This window comes from Drosophila simulans, unplaced genomic scaffold, assembly GCF_016746395.2.
Source record: "Drosophila simulans strain w501 unplaced genomic scaffold, Prin_Dsim_3.1 Segkk6_quiver_pilon, whole genome shotgun sequence".
Classification (NCBI taxonomy): Eukaryota; Metazoa; Arthropoda; class Insecta; order Diptera; family Drosophilidae; genus Drosophila; species Drosophila simulans.
Window position 1 is genome coordinate 80,562 of NW_025416867.1, and position 25,320 is coordinate 105,881.

At 41.1% G+C, this 25,320-nt stretch overlaps 1 protein-coding gene across 3 annotated transcripts in view; it reads right to left on the reverse strand.

Moving 5' to 3' along the window:
- LOC27208787 (unconventional myosin-VIIa) overlaps positions 1 to 25,320 on the reverse strand; it is a 530,661-nt gene that overhangs the window by 32,150 nt on the left and 473,191 nt on the right. The window lies entirely within an intron of this gene.

A 25,320-nucleotide genomic window follows, 5' to 3' on the forward strand; every position in this document is an offset into this window, starting at 1 on the left:
CGGCTGCCATTTGTGCGGATCAAGTTACTAGGCCGTTGGGTGTTGCAACTTTGTTGCACGAGCATCCGGCTTACCCGATTTAACTTAGCTTGTGTTAACTCCTCCCTCAACTAAGTGAAGAGCGTACTCGGTTTTCCTAGCGTTTGCTTGTAGGTTCATTTCCTCTAAAGACACCATAGTTGTTGGTGTAGCGTCGTCAAAGTTCACCGGGTAGGTTCCGGAGATAGAATACGATGAGCTCGACTAGCCTGAGATGCTTACAGTAGCATCGTTGATGATGATGGCGCCTACGTATATTATCAAACGGATTATCAAATCAAATATAACCTTCGGAGCTGTCCCCAGGAATTTTATACCACATGCGTTTCTATTGATGACCTTAGGTGTCGTAATTAGTGTTTTGATGTGTCCAAGGTCAGTGAGCAGTACTTTACGTATGTTGTCCTGTTTAAATAAGTGTGTCAATATTACTGTTGCAGCTGTAAGGATCGGCATTAAAAACGCTACGAGTATAAATGTTAGTCTAAGATAAATGAAGAAGTGAAAATTTTAATTTCAATTCTATGCGTATTTCCTAGTATCAGTAATATCTTATTTTTGTATATTGTTCTTTTGCTTTCACTACGCTATTAACGCAAAGTGGGGTCGGCGTTTCTTTGAATTAAGCCAAATCCTATTACTCATATTGTTTAGCTATTGAGCTTTTTCAATAGCTGTTGCGAATAATAAAACCGAAGAAATTTGTTTTTATTACGACAGTTTTATTTTGCGAAATAGCGATAATTTACGATAGCGACAATGGTAAGGTTGGTCTTTTCCGAAACGCGAAGAAATTGCAACTGGCGGGCAGGCAGCCGAGAATGCTGCGCCCAAGCTTAGCGTAGGTAGCTAACAACAACAAAGGAATGAGCGCCGTACAGATAAATGCACGCGAGAGCAGCGGTTTGCACTATGGGCATGCTACTGATAATTTGGCTTAAATATTAACAAGTATGAAATTAGTCTACTGCACAGTTTTGGCGGCTGCATGACCCAACATCCTCCCCCCGTTGGAAGCTTGTGTTCCAACAGAGTCCTCAAGGGGGAGCAGACACAGCTTGTTCACTGCCCGTCTTATTACTCCAGACGCGGTCCTCAATTCTGCAACTCGAGCGACGCCGTCTCTGCCAGGAATCAACTGCATGGCTCTCGCCAAAGGCCATCTCATTGGGGGTAGATTCTCGTCCTTAACAAGAACGACGTTGTCCACGGCTGCGCCAGGCTTTGGGGTGCGCCACTTGGAACGCTGCTGGAGCAACGTCAAGTACTCTTCCTTCCATCGCGACCAAAATATATGCTGAAGAAAGGAGATGCGCTGCCAAGAGTCAAGCCGATTATAGTTTAGGCCCATTATATCTGGCTCGTCAAACGACGAAGGCGGACCACCATTGAGAAAATGCGCCGGAGTGAGGACATATAGATCGGCAGGGTTCTCTGAAATGGGAACTAAAGGTCTGGAGTTAATAACTGCCGAGATGTGGCAGTTATTCGGGTGGCGGCCATCAAAGTCCAACGACGAATTCCGGAGGCGACCGCCAACTCTAAGAAGTCCGAATTGATCCAGGAACGGCGAGAGCGATGATATGGGACTAGACGAGGAAACTCTTCCCAGCGTTTTTAGGGACTGCAGGTCCTCCCATAAATGCGCGCGCTGCACCAACCGCAGATGTTGGAATTTCTCAACGTTGGAGAGGTCCGGATGGCTGTCGATTATGCTCGTGAACACGGAGTGAAAATCCGCCCAGTTTGCGTAGCCGCCGCCAAACGTTGGCAGCTGCACAGGCGGCAACGGCATCGGCCTCGGCCGCGGCTGCGTTTGAGGACCACTACACTGGTGGGGCACAATACCTTCCGCAAGCGTTGAGTGCGGCGCGAAATGCACATTGCGTTTGGCTATTTCCGCGCGCACCCTAGCCTTGAATTCAACGATGAATTCATAGAAAGACTCGCTCATTTCACTGCCAATTTCGTCGAAGTCCAATTCCTCCAGTTCTGTATGCAGAACATTGAAGGCACTTTGCAGCTCATCAATCTGCTCCAGCCTCACCGTAAGAGTGAATTCGTCGTATCCGCTTAGCGTCTCTATAGACAGCGACGTTTGTAGCCTCTGCAACCTGCTGAACAGCGCATTGGTTTTGCGCTTTAAAAAGGTCACCCTGTTTTTTTCACCTTCAGCGGGCATAGCAACAAATCGCCTTTGATTCGGTTCAGCGGGAAGATGAGCACAAAATAGATGCCGAAAATGCAAGCGGGGTCAATGCACGCAACGATATATGTAGCAATGTATGTATATATGCAATGCTAGCTAGCTTAAACACAGCCACTATCACCGAAATCTCCACTCACTTGTCCAACCGATTGCGATTTAATGTATTTATATTTATTTATAACAGGGATAAGTGCATTAATTACTGCATGCAAATTAACACAATCACGTCGGGGTCACCAAATGTTTAGCTATTGAGCTTTTTCAATAGCTGTTGCGAATAATAAAACCGAAGAAATTTGTTTTTATTACGACAGTTTTATTTTGCGAAATAGCGATAATTTACGATAGCGACAATGGTAAGGTTGGTCTTTTCCGAAACGCGAAGAAATTGCAACTGGCGGGCAGGCAGCCGAGAATGCTGCGCCCAAGCTTAGCGTAGGTAGCTAACAACAACAAAGGAATGAGCGCCGTACAGATAAATGCACGCGAGAGCAGCGGCTTGCACTATGGGCATGCTACTGATAATTTGGCTTAAATATTAACAAGTATGAAATTAGTCTACTGCACAGTTTTGGCGGCTGCATGACCCAACACATATTTTTACCGTTTTTTTTTCCTGTTCGATTTTTCTGACTTTTCTTTTACTAGTCTATACGTTATCTGCAGCCCTTTTTCCAAATTACTGTATTGTTACGAATGAATTGTTTTACTATATTTGATTGTTGTAAGCAGAATCAGATTAACAGTGCCGCTTATTTGTTTGTGAAGTTTCATGCAACTAGCATTTTCTGCTATTGTGCTGTGAAAACTTTCGACTTGACCGTTTGAAGACCGTTTGTAGATTTTACCGTCCCAGAACTTAGAGACCTTTCATTGTCGCAATAAATACACTATTATATACACACTATTAGATATACAACATTAACACTTATTGTTGCGAAAAATATTTATAAGTGTCAAGATTGGGTTTTCGATGTCTACGATTGCACTTGAGAAAATTGGCTGAGTCACAGCAAACTTTGAGAATTTTTTATTTGATGTGTAGAAAATACACCAATGGGTAGACGAGGTGGTTAGGAGCATCGTGAACTTCGAACATAGCTGCAACTTCTTCCGAGACCATGAAGCAATTGCGTACTGGCATTGATAGCTCCTTTATCTATCGAGGTAACGTCAGCGACAATTCGGTTCAAAAACGTTTTTATCAGAAAACAAAAACGAAGAATGAAACGCAGACGAGTACAACGACCAAAACGGGGATTAAGTTCTACAACTGCCAGGGGTTAGAACATATATCGAATCAGTGCCCAATGCCCCAAAAACGCCACAGATTTAGGTAATGCAATAAAGTTAATCCGAACAACGAAAACTGCACTAAACCGAAAGTGTCAAATGGGAGCAGTAAATTACGACGATTGTGTTTCGAAAACGAACCATCAATACCAGACAAGTCTTACAATGCCTTTCGAAGCTATTACATTTGATTTGGCGATCGACGGAATAGTACTCACAGAGCAAATATATATAGCGAATTCCTATTGGGCGAAGATGTCATCGTTTAACCGGACATCCTGTTTAAAGTGGACAACGGACAAGCAAAATTCGAAAGGAAAAACGCAATTCAAAGCCTTTGCTCACTGACGACAAATTACTAAAGCTTTTGTCAAATTTGAGGTGCGATAATGAGAAGAGTGTAATACAGCAGCTGCAAAATTCTTATTCATATGTATTAGCTGTTGAATAAAGCATCGAAATTGAAGGCAACCAACTTGTTTTGCAATCACCGAGCCAAAACGTGAAACGTTAAACAGAATAATCGAAGAATTGCTGCGCCATGATATTATTCAAAAAACCAACATCCGAGTATGCCAGTCCTGTAGTCCTGACAAAAAAAGAATACTTCTCTGTGCCTATTATCGAAGAACGGCTTACAGAGGCGATAACAATTCGATATTTCACTTCGCTCGATTTAAACAGCGGGTACTATCAAATTGCAATCGCTCCAGAAAGCAAAAGATTCGCCACATTTATCACCACTGGCGGTTTCTTTGAATTCAAGAAAATTACATGCGGGCCAAGGTATAAGTTAAAGCAATTAATGAGTAAACTTAAGTCGGTATAAGTCACCCTAGAATATATATATATTTTTTTTTGTTTCGCACGGTTCCCACGGTACCACACCTCCCGCTCAACCGACCGAGGGGCGCTGCCATGTATCGTACGGCTCGATTCGCGAGAGGATAGACGCGATATAGAAAAGAGAACAGAAACGACGAAATGAAAATAATGTAAAGTAACTCTAATAAATATTAGTGTTAGTAGGATCTAATTATGTAAAAAAATTAAAATTGATTGCTTTAAGAGCGGCAGAAGGTCAAAATTACACATAATAGGATAAAGTCTATTATAGTCAGAACATAATTCTCTGTAAGGGTCATGCAACTCATAGTTAGATCTACAATGATTTAAAATAAGGGTTATGTAGTTTCTAGTGAATCTACTTGGAACCGAGAAGTTAAACCGACTAATGAAGTCGGGACTCTCAACATCACCACGAATAAGTTTGCATATAAAGACTGTTTCAAGCGTAGTTCTACGGTTAGCTAGGGAAGGTAAATTAATTAAAAGTAGTCTACTGGAATAAGGAGGTTATATACGGTTTTAATCCCAATTTAGGCGCCGCAAGGCAAAAAGTAAGAAGTTTTTTTGGACCGATTCAATGCGGTCCGAGTGGACTGCGTATTGTGGACTCCAAACAGGTGATCCGTACTCGAGAATCGAAAGGACTAACGAAATAAATAAGGTTTTAGTCAAGTAAGGGTCATCAAATTCCTTGGACCACCTTTTTATAAAACCAAGCACACCCCTGGCCTTATTGACAATAGACGGAATATGGTCAGAAAATTTTAGTTTTGGGTCCAGAAGAACACCAAGATCATCAACTCGTGTTATTCTGTCCAGAGAGCACCCACTTAGAGTGTAAGTCGTGCGTATTGGGTTGACACGACAAAAGGTCATAACTTTACACTTGGAGCCAATTAAGTTCAATATGTTATCACGGCACCATATTTGAAAGCTGTCTAGATCGGATTGTATGTCCAAATGACGCGAAACGTCCTTGTGCTGAAGGCATAATTTAACATCGTCTGAGTACATAAGTACACGCGAATGTCTTATTATTAGGGGGAGGTCGTTAATAAATAAGGTAAAAAGAAGCGGACCAAAGTGGCTCGCTTGTGGGACACCGGGTGTGATTCGGAAAATACAAGATGGAGCATTTTTAAAGAGGACTTTCTGCGTCCTGCCATTCAGATAGCTTGAAATCAAATTTAGAAGATCAACAGGGAAACCTAAGAGATCAAGTTTCCTTACTAGAAGGTAATGATTAACAGAGTCAAATGCTTTACTAAAGTCAGTGTAGATAACATCTGTATTACGAAAAAATTTAGCTCCAAGAGGTTAGTGGTTGTAGATCTGCGTTTCATAAAACCGTGCTGACACGGTGATATGATTGATCTACAAAGTTGCTGCAAATGAGGAGTGATAACATTTTCGAAAAGTTTTGGGATAGCCGACAATTTAGAGATTCCTCTGTAATTGCTTGCATCCTGTTTGCTACCTTTTTTGTGAAGAGGAATCACAAAGGACTCCTTCCATATATGAGGAAATTGTGAAGATTCCAGAGATAAAGTAAACAGTTTCAGTAGAGGCTTGCACAAGGCTTCCGCACAGAATCTGAGCACACAGCCAGGGATTCCGTCGGGACCTGCCGAATAGACATGTTTAACACGCTGAAGGTCGTTTAGCAGTGAGCTTTCGTTTATAGTGGGGCAGAATATTAGATTCGACTTAGATACGGCATAAGAGTATGGCTGTTCGGAATGAGGTAAAGTTGAATATGTTGTTTGAAAAAACTTGGCGAATAGATCGGCCTGATCCGTTGTTACCGTATTGTTTTCAAAAAATAGCGAGGAAGGGTAAGAACTTGTTTTTTGCTTAGTGCTAACAAAATTATAAAACTGTTTCGGATCCTGTGCAAACTGGAACTTACAACGGTTTAAACCGGTATTTTTAAATTTAATATAGAGTCTGGACTTTACATTTCTTAGGTGTGTCAACTCTTTATTAAACCAAGGAGGTTTAGAGATTGACGGATAGTACATCGGAACACAAGAGTCAAAACATATTAATCGCATCCGCCATTATGTTGCAGGAGTAAAGATCGGACCAATTAAAGCCAGCTATAAAATTGTTTAGCCTCCGAAAATTTGCCTTGCGAAAACAGGGAATTCGCTTTGTTGACTTCTCTGAATTTACTTTTAATACCGTACCTAAGTCGATTTCCACCTCGAAAGTAGGATGATATTGATCTTCAGGTTGAGTAAGAGGTACTACCCTGGACAGAAACACACTTTCAGGACTTGTTCCAAGTCGACCAAGAGAATTTGGAATATAATTAACTTGCGACAGGGATAAGTCGAGCAAGCCGTCAATAAAGTCTTGTTGTGCTAAAGGGAGAAGGATATTCGATTGTTTTTCTGGGGACCACATTGTGCCAGGTATATGAAAATCAACTAGAACTACCAATTGGTTCCTGTCAGAAAGTTTATTCAAGATGGACTGGATAGCGGACAGATGATTCTGATATACTGGGAATTCAGAAGATGGCGAAATATAGGAGCACGTAATATAAACTGATCTGTCGGAAAAAGACAGCTTTACACATACGGATTCCGAGTTACAGGAATCGTCCAAAAGTAACTCCTACGACGCGAGGGTAGATCTAACCGCAATTAAGACTCCACCTCCCCGTCTGGAGGGACGGTCATATCTATGCATAGTGTACATACCTGGGAAGACTTCGGAGTTAAGTATTTTCGGCTTTAACCAAGTCTCTGTGAACACTATTATATGGGATGCGAAAAAAATGGGTATCACAATACAATTTGGTTAGTTTGCTACGCAAGGCTGTAGCATTTTGATAGGAAATAGTAGGATTAGATGTTAGTTTTTCGAAGAAGAGGAAGAAGGTGAAGATTCGGATGTTGCAGTGGTCTGGCCACGTGAGGGAAGTTTTCCCCATTTTTGATCTTAGCTTCGAATTGTTTTACCACCATACTATCCGGCCAAAAATCACCCGAACATATGGTCGAAAAAATCTCGTTTCGGACAGTTATCTTGAAAGATGATATGTCCCGCCATACATACGGCTACCGCCCAGAGGGTAGCCGTAAAGCCGGGAACAGCACAGTGCGATACACCTTTACACATAGTAAAGCGAATTCCAGATTTTACTGGTACTCAGAATGAATACGTGGCATGGAGGCAATCGGCCACTGATTCTTTTGAATTCTTTAAAAATTATCCGGGCACTAGCGGTCATTTCCAGGCCGTTACAATTATTAGAAACAAAATTAAAGGACCAGCGCGTGCGCTGCTAGTTTCGCTCAGCACAGTGCTTAATTTTAAAACCATTTTGGCTACATTAGACTGCTCATATACAGATAAAACATCCTTGCGCCTATTACGACAGGGACTTGAATCGGTCCGTCAAGGAGACCAAACCATAATGCAGTACTACGATGAGGTCGAACGAAAATTAACCCTCGTTACAAACAAAATTGTCATGACATATGATGATGAAAGAGCCACCTTGATTAATACAGAGGCTAGGGCTGATGCCCTTAACGTCACTAACCTTAGCTACTGTATGTGCTAGAATATTTCACAAGAATAGTAATTTCATCATTTTGGGAAATCATTGGTATTTCATCATATTGCATTATTGCATACTGCGTTGCTATTGGTCGGCTGTATTTTTGTAGTTTTAGCATCTCCCGTTTCAGCGCGGCGGCAGCGTGTGGTCGCTGTCGCCGAGTGTGGTTCGAAGGTTAGCACGGAGAAGAAGTGAGTGACACATAATAATTGTGTAGACCTTCGGTGCCTTCGAAACTCGCTGCGTGAAATGGAAAGTAATAATTGTGCTCCGACATCAGAAGTGGGATCACCACACATACAAAACAATTCGCTACAAAGCTTACGCGCGATAGTCGAAAGGAAATAAAGAAAATAAAGTGCTAGCTGAATTATTAAAAGCGTCGGTGCCTGGCGCACGTGCTGTTTCCGCGACTCTACCGACATTCAACCCCGAAGCTGCTGACGTCGACGCAGCTGCATAGTGCAAAACGGTTAATATGATTCTGTGTGAACATCCTCAAGAAGGCACCTCTTTGGTGATAATGCTCAGCAAATCACTTCTCGGCAGTGCATCGCAGTGGCTTTCGCAAATTTGTTTTCCTGGAATGAGCTGGCTGCAGTTCAAGGAATTGTTCTTGGAACGCTATGAAGGCAACGAGACAACGGCTGCAGTGTTGCTGAACATGCTGAATGGACGCCCAAATCAACATGAATGCCTTTCGGTGTACTCCAGCCGTTTGGTTACAACTTTACTGACCAAGTGGAAGGAAATGACGCACGAAGAGATTGCGGTATCATTGGTCTTGGCACATACATCGCAAATCGACCCCAGACTTCAGCATTTGGTTTTCACAACGATCGTAAAGACACGAGCGGAGCTACAACAACAACTCAACTCGTCAGAAATGCCCAGTTCGATGGAATAGAGCAAGGTCCCGAAAAGAAGAGGCACAAAATGCAAACATTTGTGGTAAACTCGGACACAAGGCAATGAAGTGCCGAAAGATAAGAGTAGAAGAAAGGAACGAGAGAAACGAGACGAGACCAGGCGATAGCAGCGGCAGATCTAAAGTTACGTGTTTCAAATGTGGCAACGTTGGACATATTGCAGCGACGTGCGGGAACAGCAACAGCGAATATAACCATAGAGAGGAGAGTCGACACGTGTGCGGTAATTCAGCAGAACGGGACAGCAATATAGTTTTGTGAGCGGCTTCCATTTTTCTTTGATTCTCGTTCCAAATGCTCGTTTATAAAAGAGACAATTAGCGAGATGCTTGAGTGATGAAGTCAAGCGATACATTAGTAAAATGAAGAACAAAGAGATATAATGAAGTTTATGTTGAGTTAAGCAACACGAGGACGTGTTATAGTCAGGAAGGCCGTGTCGGGAATTTACTTGGTTTATAAGATTTAATGTTAATTACAAGTCTTTCTGTGTATTCGCTATGGAAATAAATGATGATGAAAAGGAATGAGAAGATAGAGAGAGCGCTATATTGAGAGAGCGCGTGTATGAGAGTTTCTGCATGAGAGCACTGTAGGGAAGATGAGAGCAAAAATCCCTGCTGAGCGTGGCGCAATGGGAGGTGAGAAGGAAGAAGAAACAAGAAGATGAAAGACAGTAGCGAAATGATTGAAGCTGTTGAAAGAGACAGTATGGATGCCTGAAGGGCTAATAATGAAATTTGTAATTATAATGTAAGCACAAGTGCAAGGCAAATGTCTTGATCATGGCGTGTTGCGCATTAGATATGAATATGAAGAAAATTAATTATGTTAAAGAAAAGAAGTTTGTATTGGATATTTAAATTTAAAAATTTGATTTGTTAATTTGCTAATATTTTTTTAAAATGATGTAAAAACAGTTTTACAATAAAATTATAGAGAACGAATCATTTTGGTAATATTTCACGAGGACGTGTAAAGGTCAGGATGGCTGTGTCGGCGCATACTTTTGTAAGCTAGTGTATGTGCTAGAATATTTCACAAGAATAGTAATTTCATCATTTTGGGAAATCATTGGTATTTCATCATATTGCATTATTGCATACTGCGTTGCTATTGGTCGGCTGTATTTTTGTAGCTTTAGCATCTCCCGTTTCAGCGCGGCGGCAGCGTGTGGTTGCTGTCGCCGAGTGTGGTTCGAAGGTTAGCACGGAGAAGAAGTGAGTGACACAAATTAATTGTGTGTAGACCTTCTTTGCCTCGAAACTCGCTGCGTGAAATGGAAAGTAATAATTGTGCTCCGACATATTTATTTCCGGTTTAAAAAATCCCTAAGGGATGTTGTTTTTTCAGCGCAACATATGCCAGGGCGGTGTTAAATGCTTAATGCACATATTCTTTCTACTTGATACCATCAGTACTTTTGATGCCATAATAGGTTTCGACTTTCTAACGCAGGTCGGCGCGGCTTTAGATCTACGCAACAACGCAATTAGGTATGGAAACGTATCGGAACTGCTAAAATACCACGAATGCGATACTGTGAACTTCACAAATATCGATGACGTAGAAGTCCCAAGCTCGGTGAAAGCTGAGTTCAAAAAAATGATCCTTAAACGGAAACACGGGCTTTCGCACTCTAATGAGGCGCCTTCTTTTAACACCTCGATCATTGCCACAATTCGTACGGAGTCTAACAAACCCGTATATTCAAAGCTATATCCTTACTCCATTGGAGCAGCGGATTTTGTTAACACAGAAATCAAACAGCTGTTAAAGGCTGGCATTATCCTGCCTTCTAGGTCGCCATTCAACAGACCAACATGGGTTGTTTAGCTATTGAGCTTTTTCAATAGCTGTTGAGAATAATAAAACACCGAAGAAAGTTTGTTTTATTACGACAGTTTTATTTTGCGAAATAGCGATAATTTACGATAGCGACAATGGTAAGGTTGGTCTTTTCCGAAACGCGAAGAAATTGCAACTGGTGGGCAGGCAGCCGAGAATGCTGCGCCCAAGCTTAGCGTAGGTAGCTAACAACAACAAAGGAATGAGCGCCGTACAGATAAATGCACGCGAGAGCAGCGGTTTGCACTATGGGCATGCTACTGATAATTTGGCTTAAATATTAACAAGTATGAAATTAGTCTACTGCACAGTTTTGGCGGCTGCATGACCCAACATCCTCCCCCCGTTGGAAGCTTGTGTTCCAACAGAGTCCTCAAGGGGGAGCAGACACAGCTTGTTCACTGCCCGTCTTATTACTCCAGACGCGGTCCTCAATTCTGCAACTCGAGCGACGCCGTCTCTGCCAGGAATCAACTGCATGGCTCTCGCCAAAGGCCATCTCATTGGGGGTAGATTCTCGTCCTTAACAAGAACGACGTTGTCCACGGCTGCGCCAGGCTTTGGGGTGCGCCACTTGGAACGCTGCTGGAGCAACGTCAAGTACTCTTCCTTCCATCGCGACCAAAATATATGCTGAAGAAAGGAGATGCGCTGCCAAGAGTCAAGCCGATTATAGTTTAGGCCCGTTATATCTGGCTCGTCAAACGACGAAGGCGGACCACCATTGAGAAAATGCGCCGGAGTGAGGACATCTAGATCGGCAGGGTTCTCTGAAATGGGAACTAAAGGTCTGGAGTTAATAACTGCCGAGATGTGGCAGTTATTCGGGTGGCGGCCATCAAAGTCCAACGACGAATTCCGGAGGCGACCGCCAACTCTAAGAAGTCCGAATTGATCCAGGAACGGCGAGAGCGATGATATGGGACTAGACGAGGAAACTCTTCCCAGCGTTTTTAGGGACTGCAGGTCCTCCCATAAATGCGCGCGCTGCACCAACCGCAGATGTTGGAATTTCTCAACGTTGGAGAGGTCCGGATGGCTGTCGATTATGCTCGTGAACACGGAGTGAAAATCCGCCCAGTTTGCGTAGCCGCCGCCAAACGTTGGCAGCTGCACAGGCGGCAACGGCATCGGCCTCGGCCGCGGCTGCGTTTGAGGACCACTACACTGGTGGGGCACAATACCTTCCGCAAGCGTTGAGTGCGGCGCGAAATGCACATTGCGTTTGGCTATTTCCGCGCGCACCCTAGCCTTGAATTCAACGATGAATTCATAGAAAGACTCGCTCATTTCACTGCCAATTTCGTCGAAGTCCAATTCCTCCAGTTCTGTATGCAGAACATTGAAGGCACTTTGCAGCTCATCAATCTGCTCCAGCCTCACCGTAAGAGTGAATTCGTCGTATCCGCTTAGCGTCTCTATAGACAGCGACGTTTGTAGCCTCTGCAACCTGCTGAACAGCGCATTGGTTTTGCGCTTTAAAAAGGTCACCCTGTTTTTTTCACCTTCAGCGGGCATAGCAACAAATCGCCTTTGATTCGGTTCAGCGGGAAGATGAGCACAAAATAGATGCCGAAAATGCAAGCGGGGTCAATGCACGCAACGATATATGTAGCAATGTATGTATATATGCAATGCTAGCTAGCTTAAACACAGCCACTATCACCGAAATCTCCACTCACTTGTCCAACCGATTGCGATTTAATGTATTTATATTTATTTATAACAGGGATAAGTGCATTAATTACTGCATGCAAATTAACACAATCACGTCGGGGTCACCAAATGTTTAGCTATTGAGCTTTTTCAATAGCTGTTGAGAATAATAAAACACCGAAGAAAGTTTGTTTTATTACGACAGTTTTATTTTGCGAAATAGCGATAATTTACGATAGCGACAATGGTAAGGTTGGTCTTTTCCGAAACGCGAAGAAATTGCAACTGGTGGGCAGGCAGCCGAGAATGCTGCGCCCAAGCTTAGCGTAGGTAGCTAACAACAACAAAGGAATGAGCGCCGTACAGATAAATGCACGCGAGAGCAGCGGTTTGCACTATGGGCATGCTACTGATAATTTGGCTTAAATATTAACAAGTATGAAATTAGTCTACTGCACAGTTTTGGCGGCTGCATGACCCAACATGGGTTGTTGACAAAAAAGGAACTGATGCCGACGGAAGCAGAAAAAACGAATGGTGATCGATTTCACGAAACTGATTGAACGAACCATCGCCCATCGACAAGTATTCCTATGATTTTAGCGAAATTAGGAAAGGCAAACTTAAAATCCCTAGACTTAAAATCGGGGTACCACCAGATTTATCTGGCCGAAAAAGACCGTGAAAAAACAGCCTTCTCCATAAACGGAGGACTAAAGAATGCAGGAAGCATCTTCCAAAGGGCGATTGCCAATGTGCTACGCGGACAAATCGGGAAAATTTATTATGTCTATGTAGACGAAATAATAATTTTCTCCGTAAATGCTGCTGACCACATTAAGACAGTACTAAAATGTCTACACCAAGCCAGCATGAGAGTGGCACAAGAAAAAATATTTACATCAAAAATTTGTTTAGCCTCAGGTCCTTTCTTGGACTGGCCAGTTATTACAGAAGGTTTGTTAAAGACTTCGCTTTCATAGCTAGACCACTAACCTCAATACTTAAGGGAGAGAATGGGACTGTTAATAAACACATATCTAAAAAGGTCGCTATTGAATTTTATGAGACCCAGCGCAGAGCGTTCAACCGCCTGCGAGACCTTCTATCATTGGAAGATAGAATACCAACATATCCAGACTAATTATGTACCCACAGAAAACATGATAGCAAATGTTCTAAACAAGAGTTTAAATAGATTTTAACATGAAAAGTGTATCCAAGGGATGTGTTTAAACTAACAGAAAAATTTATTTTGATTTAAGATAATTAAGATAAAAATTATATTGCATATTGACATATTGCATTGAGAGGGAGTGTTGAAAATATGTATGCAATAAAGTCAATGTACTGTCTCTCCCTCTCTTGGTTGCGGTACCCGGACTCTTATTCTAGGACTCCCATTAACTTGTAGTTTGCCTGCCTACGTGCAATAATAATGTACTCTAGATCAGTCACAATAAATATTTGTAACGAATATTTTTAAAAATAATTTTGGTTCGAAAATTCGAGTGAATGTATGTGTTCGTATATTTTCAAAGTGTTCGTGGAAAATGCCACGCTTTTATTTCAGCTCATCTTCTCCGGGATATCGATTATTTGCCGAGGATTAAAATTGAGTGAAATTTATTTGCATTAATATTTATATTGTAAATAATAAACAAAACACACTGAGAAAAATTACAAAAAAAAAGTAATTATAAAAAACAAAAATAAAATATGCACCGGGGAAAATCATAGAAGCTAAATAGATATAAGTAAAAAATTAAAATAAATTAAGAAAATCAACACTGAAAAAACTAAAATATGTAAAATTAAATTAAATTATATTTTCTTGATTTATAATATATTTAGAAACTAGTCAATGCATCTATTTAATTATAAGTTTTCTTTTTTATAATTTTTTTTTTTATTAATTTAAAAAAAATTTATAATTTTCATTTAACTTACATAAATAAGTCTTGATCTAACACCCTACCTTGGATAAATCAAATTTATTATGTATTAATTAATATTAGTTAAATATTAATAATAAATATTGTTATTAATTATAAATCACCAAAATGAATATAGAAATGAATATTTAAAAATATAAATACTGAACTCGGTTAATGTTTCTCCGGACATAGGGCATATAATTTCAATTTTAATTAATTTGCTTCCTCCGATTTTGTACGCTCAATTCTTGATCTTATTCATTAATGTCTGTAGCGAAACAGTATCCGTCCAAGCAAAGCCACTACCACCAACGACATCGAGCTGGAGCCGGATTATAAAGCGTGCACCCGTCAGTACAGGCTCCCTTGCCTTCCATCACTTTATTTCGTTACATGTAACATAATTTAACATGTTAAATAAATAAATTAATTTAGAAAATACTCAATTGAACCTCCTGTAAGCGGTTGGTCCCCATATTGCCCCGGCGACGAGTTTGGCTGTAGAAAAATAGTTTTACGAATTTCATGTTGTTAGCTACCTAGGCTAGGACTTATGCAAAATAAATTCAGTTTAATATTATAATTCAGTAATTGTAGACGTCTATTATTTAGATCGTTCTTACAACTGGAATCGGAGGAAGTTTTTTCGTAACGTTTGTGAGCCTAAAAATTCCAGTTTAAATAGATGACATAGATCTCAACTTAGACACGAAATTCGATGTGATTTTAGATAGAACTCTTTTACTAATGGTAGACATGAAAATTACAAAGGATGGTACTGAATTCATACCAAAGACAGGCAGATAGAGCGAGTGCTCAAAAAGCAGCTCGAAGATGGAAAGCCGGGCATGGAGTTCATGCGTCGAGTTGCTGAACGATTTTCAGAGCTTAAGCATGATATCTATAGAGCAAACAGCAGACAAGCTTGACGCAAAGTTTTCACATTTGCCACATTCGAAACGAAGTGTTGGAGAACGTATGATAGAAGAGTAAAGGCCGAAAAGAAACGTAAATTCTCCGGTCGAGATGAAAATCGTACTTACAGATGAAACAACAGTGTTTCAACATGCTCGACGTATTGATTTCACTGAGCAGAAGGTAGTAGACAAGCAGGTTCAATAATGGCTTGACCAAAAGATTATAGGCACAGTTCTTCGGAGTGCGCTTCACCTATCGTATCGATATCGAGAAATAACAAGGAGGAACAATTTTCACAACATTGGATTTAACCAACGGGTATTTTCATGTTCCGGTAGAAGCTAACTATAAAATTCACCAGCGGTGTTCACAAGATTTATATTTGTAGTTCTAAGAGAACTCGTTAAGTCCGATCACCATTAAGTCTATATAGTGACATATTCACTCTATATATAAAAAGCTAAAGCCGATCTTTTGGAAAGCTTCACTCTTCAAAAGCTTCACAAATAACATTCTCCCAAGACACCAACCGCTTAACGGTAACAAGCTTAATGATCCGATAAGCTTGAAATATAAAGCTAAGTAGAGCATAAAAGACTTTTGTAAATCCTCAGAAAAAGTTTTGTTGGGCCGAAAGAATACATATGTAAATTAGTTCGTAACTGGCCTCTGGTGAAAACTTATCAAACAAAGATTATAAAAGGAAAAATATATTTTTTTAATTAAATCAATCACCAAAAAAGTTTATTGGCGCAGTCGGCAGAATACTGAAAAAGTTCTAGTAAGCTCGATATCCTTTAAGAGAATAGAGAAAAGTTGTACGACCACCTAATCTTTTCTGATTGTACCCGCGAATTGGCCGCAAAAAAGTGATTTCGGTTCGTTTAAAGTGACTTAAATCGGTATCCGCACTTGTTTTGTGGCCTGCTTCTTGAACTGAGACAGCCAATAAGGCGTAATATACTTAAAAAGTGCACAATGCAGTTCGCTAAGACATAAGTCTTGACATACTGTATCAGTCTGTGAACAAGAAAAGAAACCTGTTGAACTTATACTCTTCGAAAGACATTCGACAGAAGGCACTCATATTTGGAGCCATCGAACTTCAAATTGTCGGAGATGCGGAAAAGGTTTCCCAATTAGGAATGCACAACGAATGGACAACTTTAAAATACGCCCTAATCACGGAATTTAAGACTCCGACGCCCCTGGAGAAACTACTAGGAAGGTTGTTACGCACACCTTTTAAAGGTAACAACTTACGTCTATTCTGTGAACAATTGGAACTGTAATTATAAATAAGTAAGCATTAGAAGATGACTGAAATAATATAGCGGTTTATATACAAGCATTTGCAAGTAATCACCAAATCGAAATGGACCATAAGTCTATACCAAAAACGGCGTTTCAACCAAACATGGTCACTATGAGTATACTCGCATGCCATTTGGCTTAAAAAATACTCCTGCAACCTTCCAACGATGCATGAATTACGTCCTAAAAGACCTTATTAACAGGCTTGCCTTGTTTATTTAGATATTTAGATTCAACATCTCTGAACGAACACCTAGACTCAGTGAGAAAGGTTTAAAGAGGCCAATATTAAACTCCAACTGGACAAATTCGAATTAAAAAAAAAAACAAAAAAAAAATTCTTAGGTCATATTATAAGTCCATACGACCTAATAAAGAGAAAGTTAAAGCAATCGAAAATATCCAGATTTTGTTAAGATTGCAAAACTTCTGACAATATTTCTAAAATAGGAGCTTTACCTAATCATGTAGCAGACGCCTTGTCTCGCGTCTAAATTGAAAAAAACATAGTAGGCGATGAAGAAAATATTTCAACAGCAGCAACAATACACAGTTCATCAGAAAGCACGAAACCTTCATTGAAATTACGGAAAAACCAATAAACTATATTGCAACACAAATTGATACCGTAGAGCAAGTATAGACAACGAAATACTTTTTCAAAATAAAACTGACCATCAAATACACTGACATGACCCTGACAAAGGCAACAGATATCCTCATTAAATACTTTTTTAATAATAACAGTGATATTTATCTGGAAAACGATAAAGACTTTTTAGTTTTTCAAAAAGTATATCGAGAAACCATTTACCCACATAGTAACGTGAAAATTCTGAAAAGTATCATAAAGTTAAAAGAATTTTATGTCTTATCATGAATTTAAACAATTCATTGTTACTCAACATTCTAAATTGTTACACCCTGGTATAAAAATTATACGATTATTACGATAGTTACGTTGGGGAGTTGCTTTCCTCCCTAATCGCTGGCCTTGTGGTTTAGTAATTATATCAGTGATAGACAAAATTATTACGGCTAAAGCCGGAGCAATGTTTTATTACCGAAGCGTAAGCTTTCGGGTCTTGAACAGAACTAAGGTACAGAAATATATCGAAGCATAATTCGACAATAGCTCCAATGTATCATTACCGCTGCTGGACGTTCTTAGTGCGGAGCTCTGAACTGTGAAGCTGCTTAGTTGCTAGGGTATTGTTTATGTGAAACTACTTAATTGCGGAATTATATATATATTCAGATTTATGACCGTCTTCGGTTATTCTAAGCTTATCAATTGTTTGCTATATCTCGACGGAGGCTCGTTTCCCCCTTTCCTCCTAAGACATCTGGGCAGCGTTCAAATTATCAATGTGGTAGCTGTTCTTCAGTAAAGAGGTGATCATTTCAGAACAGATGGCGGCCTCATTGTCCCAATATATTGTTCTGATTTTGGGGAAAAAGTTGAATCAATGGACCTGTGACGTCCACTATCGTTCTGGACAGCACTGGTTGTACTATCGCAAACTTCGAGAACTTTTTTTTTTAATTTCATATTGGAGCTATGATTTGCTTGTAAATTGTCACCTTGTTGGAAAGTGACAATTTACAAGCAAATTTATAAACCAAAAGTGCTTTGACGCTTCTGCACGTATATGCATTCTCATCGCACTCACATGCTTTGTAAAGGTGAGCCTCCGATCCAGGATTACTCCTAGATATTTGGCTGAGTTTGACTGTGCGACAGGGGTAGCATCAATGAGCACAGCCGGTAGTGTTCTCCGTTTAAGCGTGTAGCACATATTTGCTGATTTGTCCCTATTGATACCAATGTTTCAGCGCCTTGCTCATTCCCCGAATGTGTTCGCAGCGGGACCTGTAGGTGACACACACGTTATCTCATTTGAGAGAGCCGTATGGAATTGAACCGCAAAGTTTCTCTTTTCTAGGTACGACCTCAGGAGGCCGAAGTAAGATGCAGGCGAAGGTGCGTTGCAGTACTCTTTGTTTTCAAAAGCCGATAGAATTTGCTTGAGCAAATTTGCTCCAGCACAAAAACCAAACTGGTGCTCGGGCAGGATACCCTTGGCATCCATAATCCTGACCATCCGAGTGGCAATCAGTCTCTCAAACACGTTCAAGATCGAAGGGAGGAGACTGATTGTAGGACACAGGGTTCTGTTCAGGCTTCCCAGGTTTGAGGATCATGGAGATGATACCGAGCTTCCACTGTGGGGGAAATATTGCAGCCTCAACAAAGCGTAATGTAGAGGATCGCACAACTTGGTAGTGACTTTAGAGTGGAGTTGCAGATAGTATCATGCCCTGGAGCTTTTTTGGGGTTTTGTTTTGCGATGACGTCGGCAATCTCGCTGGGGGTGATTTGTTGAATCGGCAGGTCCATTTGGAGCGCTTGGGACAGCTGCACTTGGGTCCATGCACCACTACTATTAGCCAATTGCGTTTTTTAATAGCGCGCATAGCATATCATAGCGAGTGCACATTCGGTACCAGTTTTGGCAAGCCTGTCGTCGAACCAAGCTGACTTATGCTCAACCAGGGCGCGATATAGCACACTCCTTGCTCTTTTCAAGTCCGCCTTGTCTAGCGGGTAACCCGACCTCATCCATCTTGTGCGTTAGAGCTCCTTTTCAGCTATGAGGAGCAGAATCTCTCTGGTGATCGGGATTTTAGCTGTTGAGGGCCTCTGTACCGGGTTAGGGTTAAGTGTTGCCAGTGTGGCTGCAGTCTTGATTATATGGGTGAGAGTGTCAATAGCTTCATCTAGGTCCCTTGGTGTGAGAGGGAAGTGGACTAGGCTGGATTTGACCAGGATCGCTGCACCACCTTTGGCGTTACCGTCGCTTGGGTCGTTGGCAGTGTAGGACTCAAATCCAAATATTTTTGGTGCCTGTGCCTCCTTACAATGAGTCTCATTGAGCAGAAAGACATCGATCTCGTAGCGCATTCTTGATTCTGTTTTTGGTGCGTCAGGCTCAGTGGTTGCTTGTGGTGAACGGACCCTCTAGCCACATCTGCATAAGATATTCCGCCTCGAGAAGAGGGGATCTCCTTACCTCCAGCTAAGCCCCGTGAAGTTGGTCGCTCGCTTACCTCGGTTCTTCCAGCCACTCCACTTCTGGGTCTGGATCGCTGCAGGAACGCTTGTAGCTTGGTGCAACCTTTTTAGTTTGCAGGATGCTGACCGCCACAGTTGTAGCAAGTGCACAGCTCGATGCGTGGCCTAGTACAGTCCTTGGCTGGGTGTTCGCCGGCACATTTCAAACAAATTTGGGCCTTACGGCAGTATTTGGCTGTGTGGCCAAACTGCTGACAACGATGGCACTGGACAATAGCGTTACGCTTGCGGAGAGGCTCAATAAGTACTCTCATATGGCATAGTGCCTTTACCGCCAGGATCTCCTTATTGTTTGTCGCAGCAGCAATGATCAGGAAGAACATGTTGACTGGCGACGCTTTTGAGGTACCTGGTTCGTTTCGCCTTAGCGGTGTATGTATATCGAGCTGTATATATTGAATAATGTGTCGGCTTTTGGTACGGAAAACTATAAAACGTCGCCATGAGAGCTGGTTTGCTTCTTCCAGGATTATTTGATTCCTGTTGGAGTCCAAGGTAGCTTCGACCGTGTAGGTCAACGAAAGTTTACTGTGCACAGTGGCTGCGTCAGAACGGGTCAAAGCGTTGTCTACAAAATATTCATTTCCAGGCTTATAGAACACTTTGGCGTTGTGTTCTTCAATGAAAGCTTTCCATCGCTTTATTTTAGCATTTGTATTCCTCTCGGATACAGCGAAGGTGAGAGGCTGATGGTCCGTAAAAATTCGGATCTCTCTGGTGCCGTATAGGTAATTTTGATATTTCCCAATAGTCCAGACGGTTGATAATATCTCCCTTTCGTTTGTTGCGCTATTAACCTAGCAGTCTTTAAATATGCGAGATATCATAGTTATTGGTCGTCCCTTTTGGGAAAGCACCGCACCGATTTCGCTTGCTCCAGCATCGGTAGTCAAGTCGAAATGGTGTTTAAAGTCCAGAAATCACCAAAACATATGGCCGAAAAAAGCTCATTAGGGAGAGTTATCTTGAAAGATGATATGTATGTCAAAGACAACAAAATACAAAGACAAAAAATGCAAAAGAGTTTGTTTATATGATTAAACTACTGCACAAATCACAATGAATCACCCGCGAAGCGAACGGATCTTTAATAATTATGTTTACAATATATGATAATAAAAGAAAATTATTAAAAATCTCGACTGGTTTGACAAACACAAAATAAAACTTAGGAGCGAAGAAAATGCACGACCGTTCGCTTTGAAGCTAGGAAGCGAAAATTACTCGTGTAAATTTCTATACGTTTATATATATAACAGTGAATCGGTGCATGCCAGAGATCGGCACCGGCCATTTCCGCCTGTCCGTATGAACATTGAGATCTCAGGAACAATAGAAGCTAGAAAGTTGAGATTCAGAATAAAGGCTCTAGAGACAAAGGCCGCAAGCTTGTTGACCCATGTTGCTAAGACCACTCTAACGCCAAACCGCACAAAACTGCCACACCCACACATTTGATAAATGTGTTGATATTTTTCTACATTTTTATTAGTCTTGCAAAGTTCCATCGATTTACAAAAAAAATCTTTGCTCGCCCACTCCAACTTTTGAAAAACTTTTGGATATATTTTCATAATTTTATTAGTCTTGTTAATTTCTATCGATTCGCAAAAAAAACTTTATGCCACGCCCACTCTAACGCCCTAAAACCTCCCAAATCTGGCACGCCCACATTTTTAAAATTTGTTTGGATATTTATTATTGGATATTGGGTAAATATTTGTCTTCGGCATTTCACTTCGGGCAGCATCGTGAACATCGTGAACACGCCATCGGCGTTCCGCACTAAGATGCGCAGCGGCATGCGCAGCACTCGACCCGCTTGTAGGCCAGATTGGTGATTAGATTGGTGATCTGCCCCTGCTGCTGTGTCTGTTGTGGCTTTTGTTTCGACATCAACATCATTAAATCCCTCTGCCTCTCTTGAATCGAACGCAAAGAATTAATATTTTCATTTAGCATGGATGGATTCAATGCTGATGCTAGCATCCGTCGAGCGCTGATGTGTATCCCTAGACGACTGAGGCTTCTGTCCTTGGACTGTTGCTGTTTATTATTTTGCTATTGCACCAGGCTCAGTGGTTGATTATGTCAAACTTTAACAACATCTGCATACGATATACCGCCTCGAGAAGAAGGGATCTGTCTACCTCCAGATAAGCCCTGTGTAGTTGGTCGCTTGTTTACCTCGGCTCTTCCAGCCACTATCCTTCTGGGTATAAATAGCTGCAGTTTGGTGCAACCTTTGTAAGCAGGATGCTGTCTACCACAGTTATAGCCAGTGAACAGTTCGATGTGTGGCCTAGTGCAGTCCTTAGCTGGGTGTTCGCCGGTACATTTCACAATATGGGTCTTACGGCAGTATTTTGCTGTGTAGCCAAACTTCTGGAAACGATGACATTGAACGATAGCGTTACGCTTGCGGAGGGGCTCAATAACTACTCTCATATGAAATGTCTTAACTACCAGGATCTTCTCATTATTTGCCGCAGCAGCAATGATCAGGAAGAACATATCTCTATTTCCAATAATTCTGTCTCATTCGTGGCATAGTGTGACTAGCTTTCTTTGAAGGTCCTAGAGATCATTGTAATAGGTCTTTTATCTTGCGATAGAACTGCATCGATACCGTTCGCGGAAGCATCCGTTGTTAGATCGAATGGCTTCCTGAAGTCAGGGTATCTGAGATCTACATCTTCGGAAGCCGAGACATTTCTTAACCTCTTGACATGTGTTTGCTAATGGAGCGATTTTCTCCTTTCAGCAATTCTGTCAAAGGGCTCGCGATCGCAGCAAAGTCCTTAACGAGACAACGGTAGTAACTGGCTATGCCCAAAAATGGCCTTAGCTCTAGGAGATTTGTCGATTCTGGGCCTTTATGGCCTTTACATTTTGTGGGTCAGTCTTTGCGCCCCCATTGGTAACAATAAATCCCAGATATTCAACACTTAGCTTAAAAAAGTGCTTTTTTCCGTTGGACACCTTCATCTTGGCATCACACAGGCTTTTTAAAACCCAATCGATATGCCTAACATGATCATTTTCAATTATCTATATCTAAATCTTGTGCGAACTGTGACAACAACAGAAGTGTTAAACGTGCCTCGTCCAAGGCTGAAAATGTGTTAGATCTGTTTGTGATCATGGTTTGATGTCAGATTCTGGTACGGCGATGTCGTTTACGTTAGTAAAATTAACATTGTCGCAATTGTGATGCTATAGCCTTTCAGAAACAGAACCATTATTTATTGCACCTTTCTCTGCGTCCAGCTTCGCTCCTCCTTGAGTTTAACGATTAAATTCCATAATACCATCGAAAAATCTAAAAGAAAGAGCGCAGATATCTTCCCAAAAATTCATTGTCATTTTTCTCGTCAGCCTGTTGCGAGGTATTTTGCAATCTCGGACGCCTTTGACATGTCTTGCGTGTGGATCCAAATCTTCCGAATACTCTCGGCCTTTGTATTTGTAGGTTGACCGCCCAAAGGAGGTCGGTTGCCTATGTTGTGTCGTAGTGAAGCCTAACTCCATACGCTCAGGTGACGGACCACGGTAGATGCTAGTGTGCTGGACAGAATTATTATGTTGGGCCCTACTTTTTTTCATCCTTGGCCATCTTCGGCCCTTCTACTTCTTCCCTGAATTTCCTGCGAACGGTTTTGGTTCTTTCGCTGCCCATAGATGAATGCCTTTTCTTTCACAGCCGTTGTATACATGGCCGCGAAGGCGGTGCGCTCCTTCGGATTCCCTAGCTAAAGCCAAGGCTGAGGATAAATACTATGGCTCTTAAAGGTTTCCTGACACCCGAAATGAACGCTTGTAGGGCCTCATTTCTAACCTCATTATTGAACAGAACAGCGCTGTTCGGTTTATATGTCAAAACGATTTTATTCGGCACTAGTGGCAATCGTTTTTCTACCTCGTCGTAGTACAGCATCAAGGTAAGTTCTCCTTGCCTGACCGTTTCCAGTCCCTGTCGAAGGACACGACAACGATGTTTTGTCCGCCTAAGTGCAGTCCAATTATGCGATAATTGCATCGAAGTTTAGTACAGTGTTATGGGACACCAGTAGCGTTCTAATAATAATAATTTCCTAATAATTGTTAAAGCTTGGTGGTCTGCCTCGCTGTCTATGTTTGACTTTAAAAGTTCGTAGGCTTGCAATGTCAAGTTTTAACTCACATTTAACGTTTGGCTTAAAGTCAATTCACTGATATGCTTCTACCTGCGGTGATTCCACATTTAGGTTCTGCATTTGTTACCTAACCTGATCTAGTTGTGTCTAAAACGACCCCATTAGCCAAGCATTACTGAGTTAGGGCCTGGTTAACGGCTCCTTCTATGATTGCCTAAGTTATAAATATTATTAGCTATGTCCTACTGACGTGCAAAATACAAACCTAAATGCCGTTGCTTCATTGCTAAAAACACACTGACGATTCAAAATTGACTTAGCAACTAAACAAAAACGAAATAAACCAACTGAAAATCATTGCGCTTCTATCTAAGTTCGTAAGTTAACACACTGACGATTATGACGACTCAATATTAAAAATGCAACTGACAGAAACTTAATAAACCAACAACAACTACATGCTTCTATCCTTTTCGTCATTTTCACTTTGTAAGTACCTTGACCCTTCTACTACGGCTATCAATAATAGCGTCTGGCAGTGTAAGAAAATGTATGGTTTTTGTTAGAAAAAAGGTATTTATGTATTTAAAAAAAATATGTATATTCATATTAACAATTTTTAAATTGTAATTGTTTAATTAAAATATAACTAAAAAAAGCTAGTAATTCTGTATCTGTTGTGTCTAGACAACACACGGTTGTTGTCAAGGGGCGAACTTTGGGTTTTATTTTTCCTTATCATTTTCAAAAGAGTACATCTAAATGCTTTGTAGTGCAGCTCTATTCTCTTCAATGAATGATGCTGCCAATATTCTTCAATGTGAAAAAAAAAATCTTTCTTTGTTCTGTGATAAAAAAGCACTTTGTAATACTTTTTCCGTGCTACTCCCAACTGGGACTGGACAGACCCCTGCACACATATTGTGGAGCGCTGCGGACAACACACGAAAGAACGAGTAAACAAAACCCAAAGGTAGAAAAGCAGAAGATTTAGTTAATTTGTTTAAACTAGCGCACAAATTAAAAGAGATAAAAGACTCGCGAAGCGAACGACTTAATAATTAAGTTCAGGCACAACTAATTAAAAGTCTGCATAATCCCTGCAGGACATTATCAAACAATTCTGCGAATAACCTCATAGATTCCTCGTGCCTTTTCAAATTAAAGGCTTACACTGGACAAACGCCTCCCTTTTTTTGGTCTGGTCTTTAAGTGGTTCTAACTACTATTTCCCTGAAACCGTAATAGAACGGAACAAAATGAGTAAGGTGAATTGGTGCTTTTTTTTTAAACAAAAATCAAAACCCGCTGTAAAAAACACTCGATATTTAGAGATATCAAAGACACTAGAATAACAAGATGCGATTTTTGTACACACGATTTATTCGGCGTGGCTCTAGAGGTGGCTTCAGGCTCTCTCGAATTTTTGTTCAAGAGCAAGAGAGCGGAGAGCTTTACAGCGAACAGCTCTTTTCTACGCAT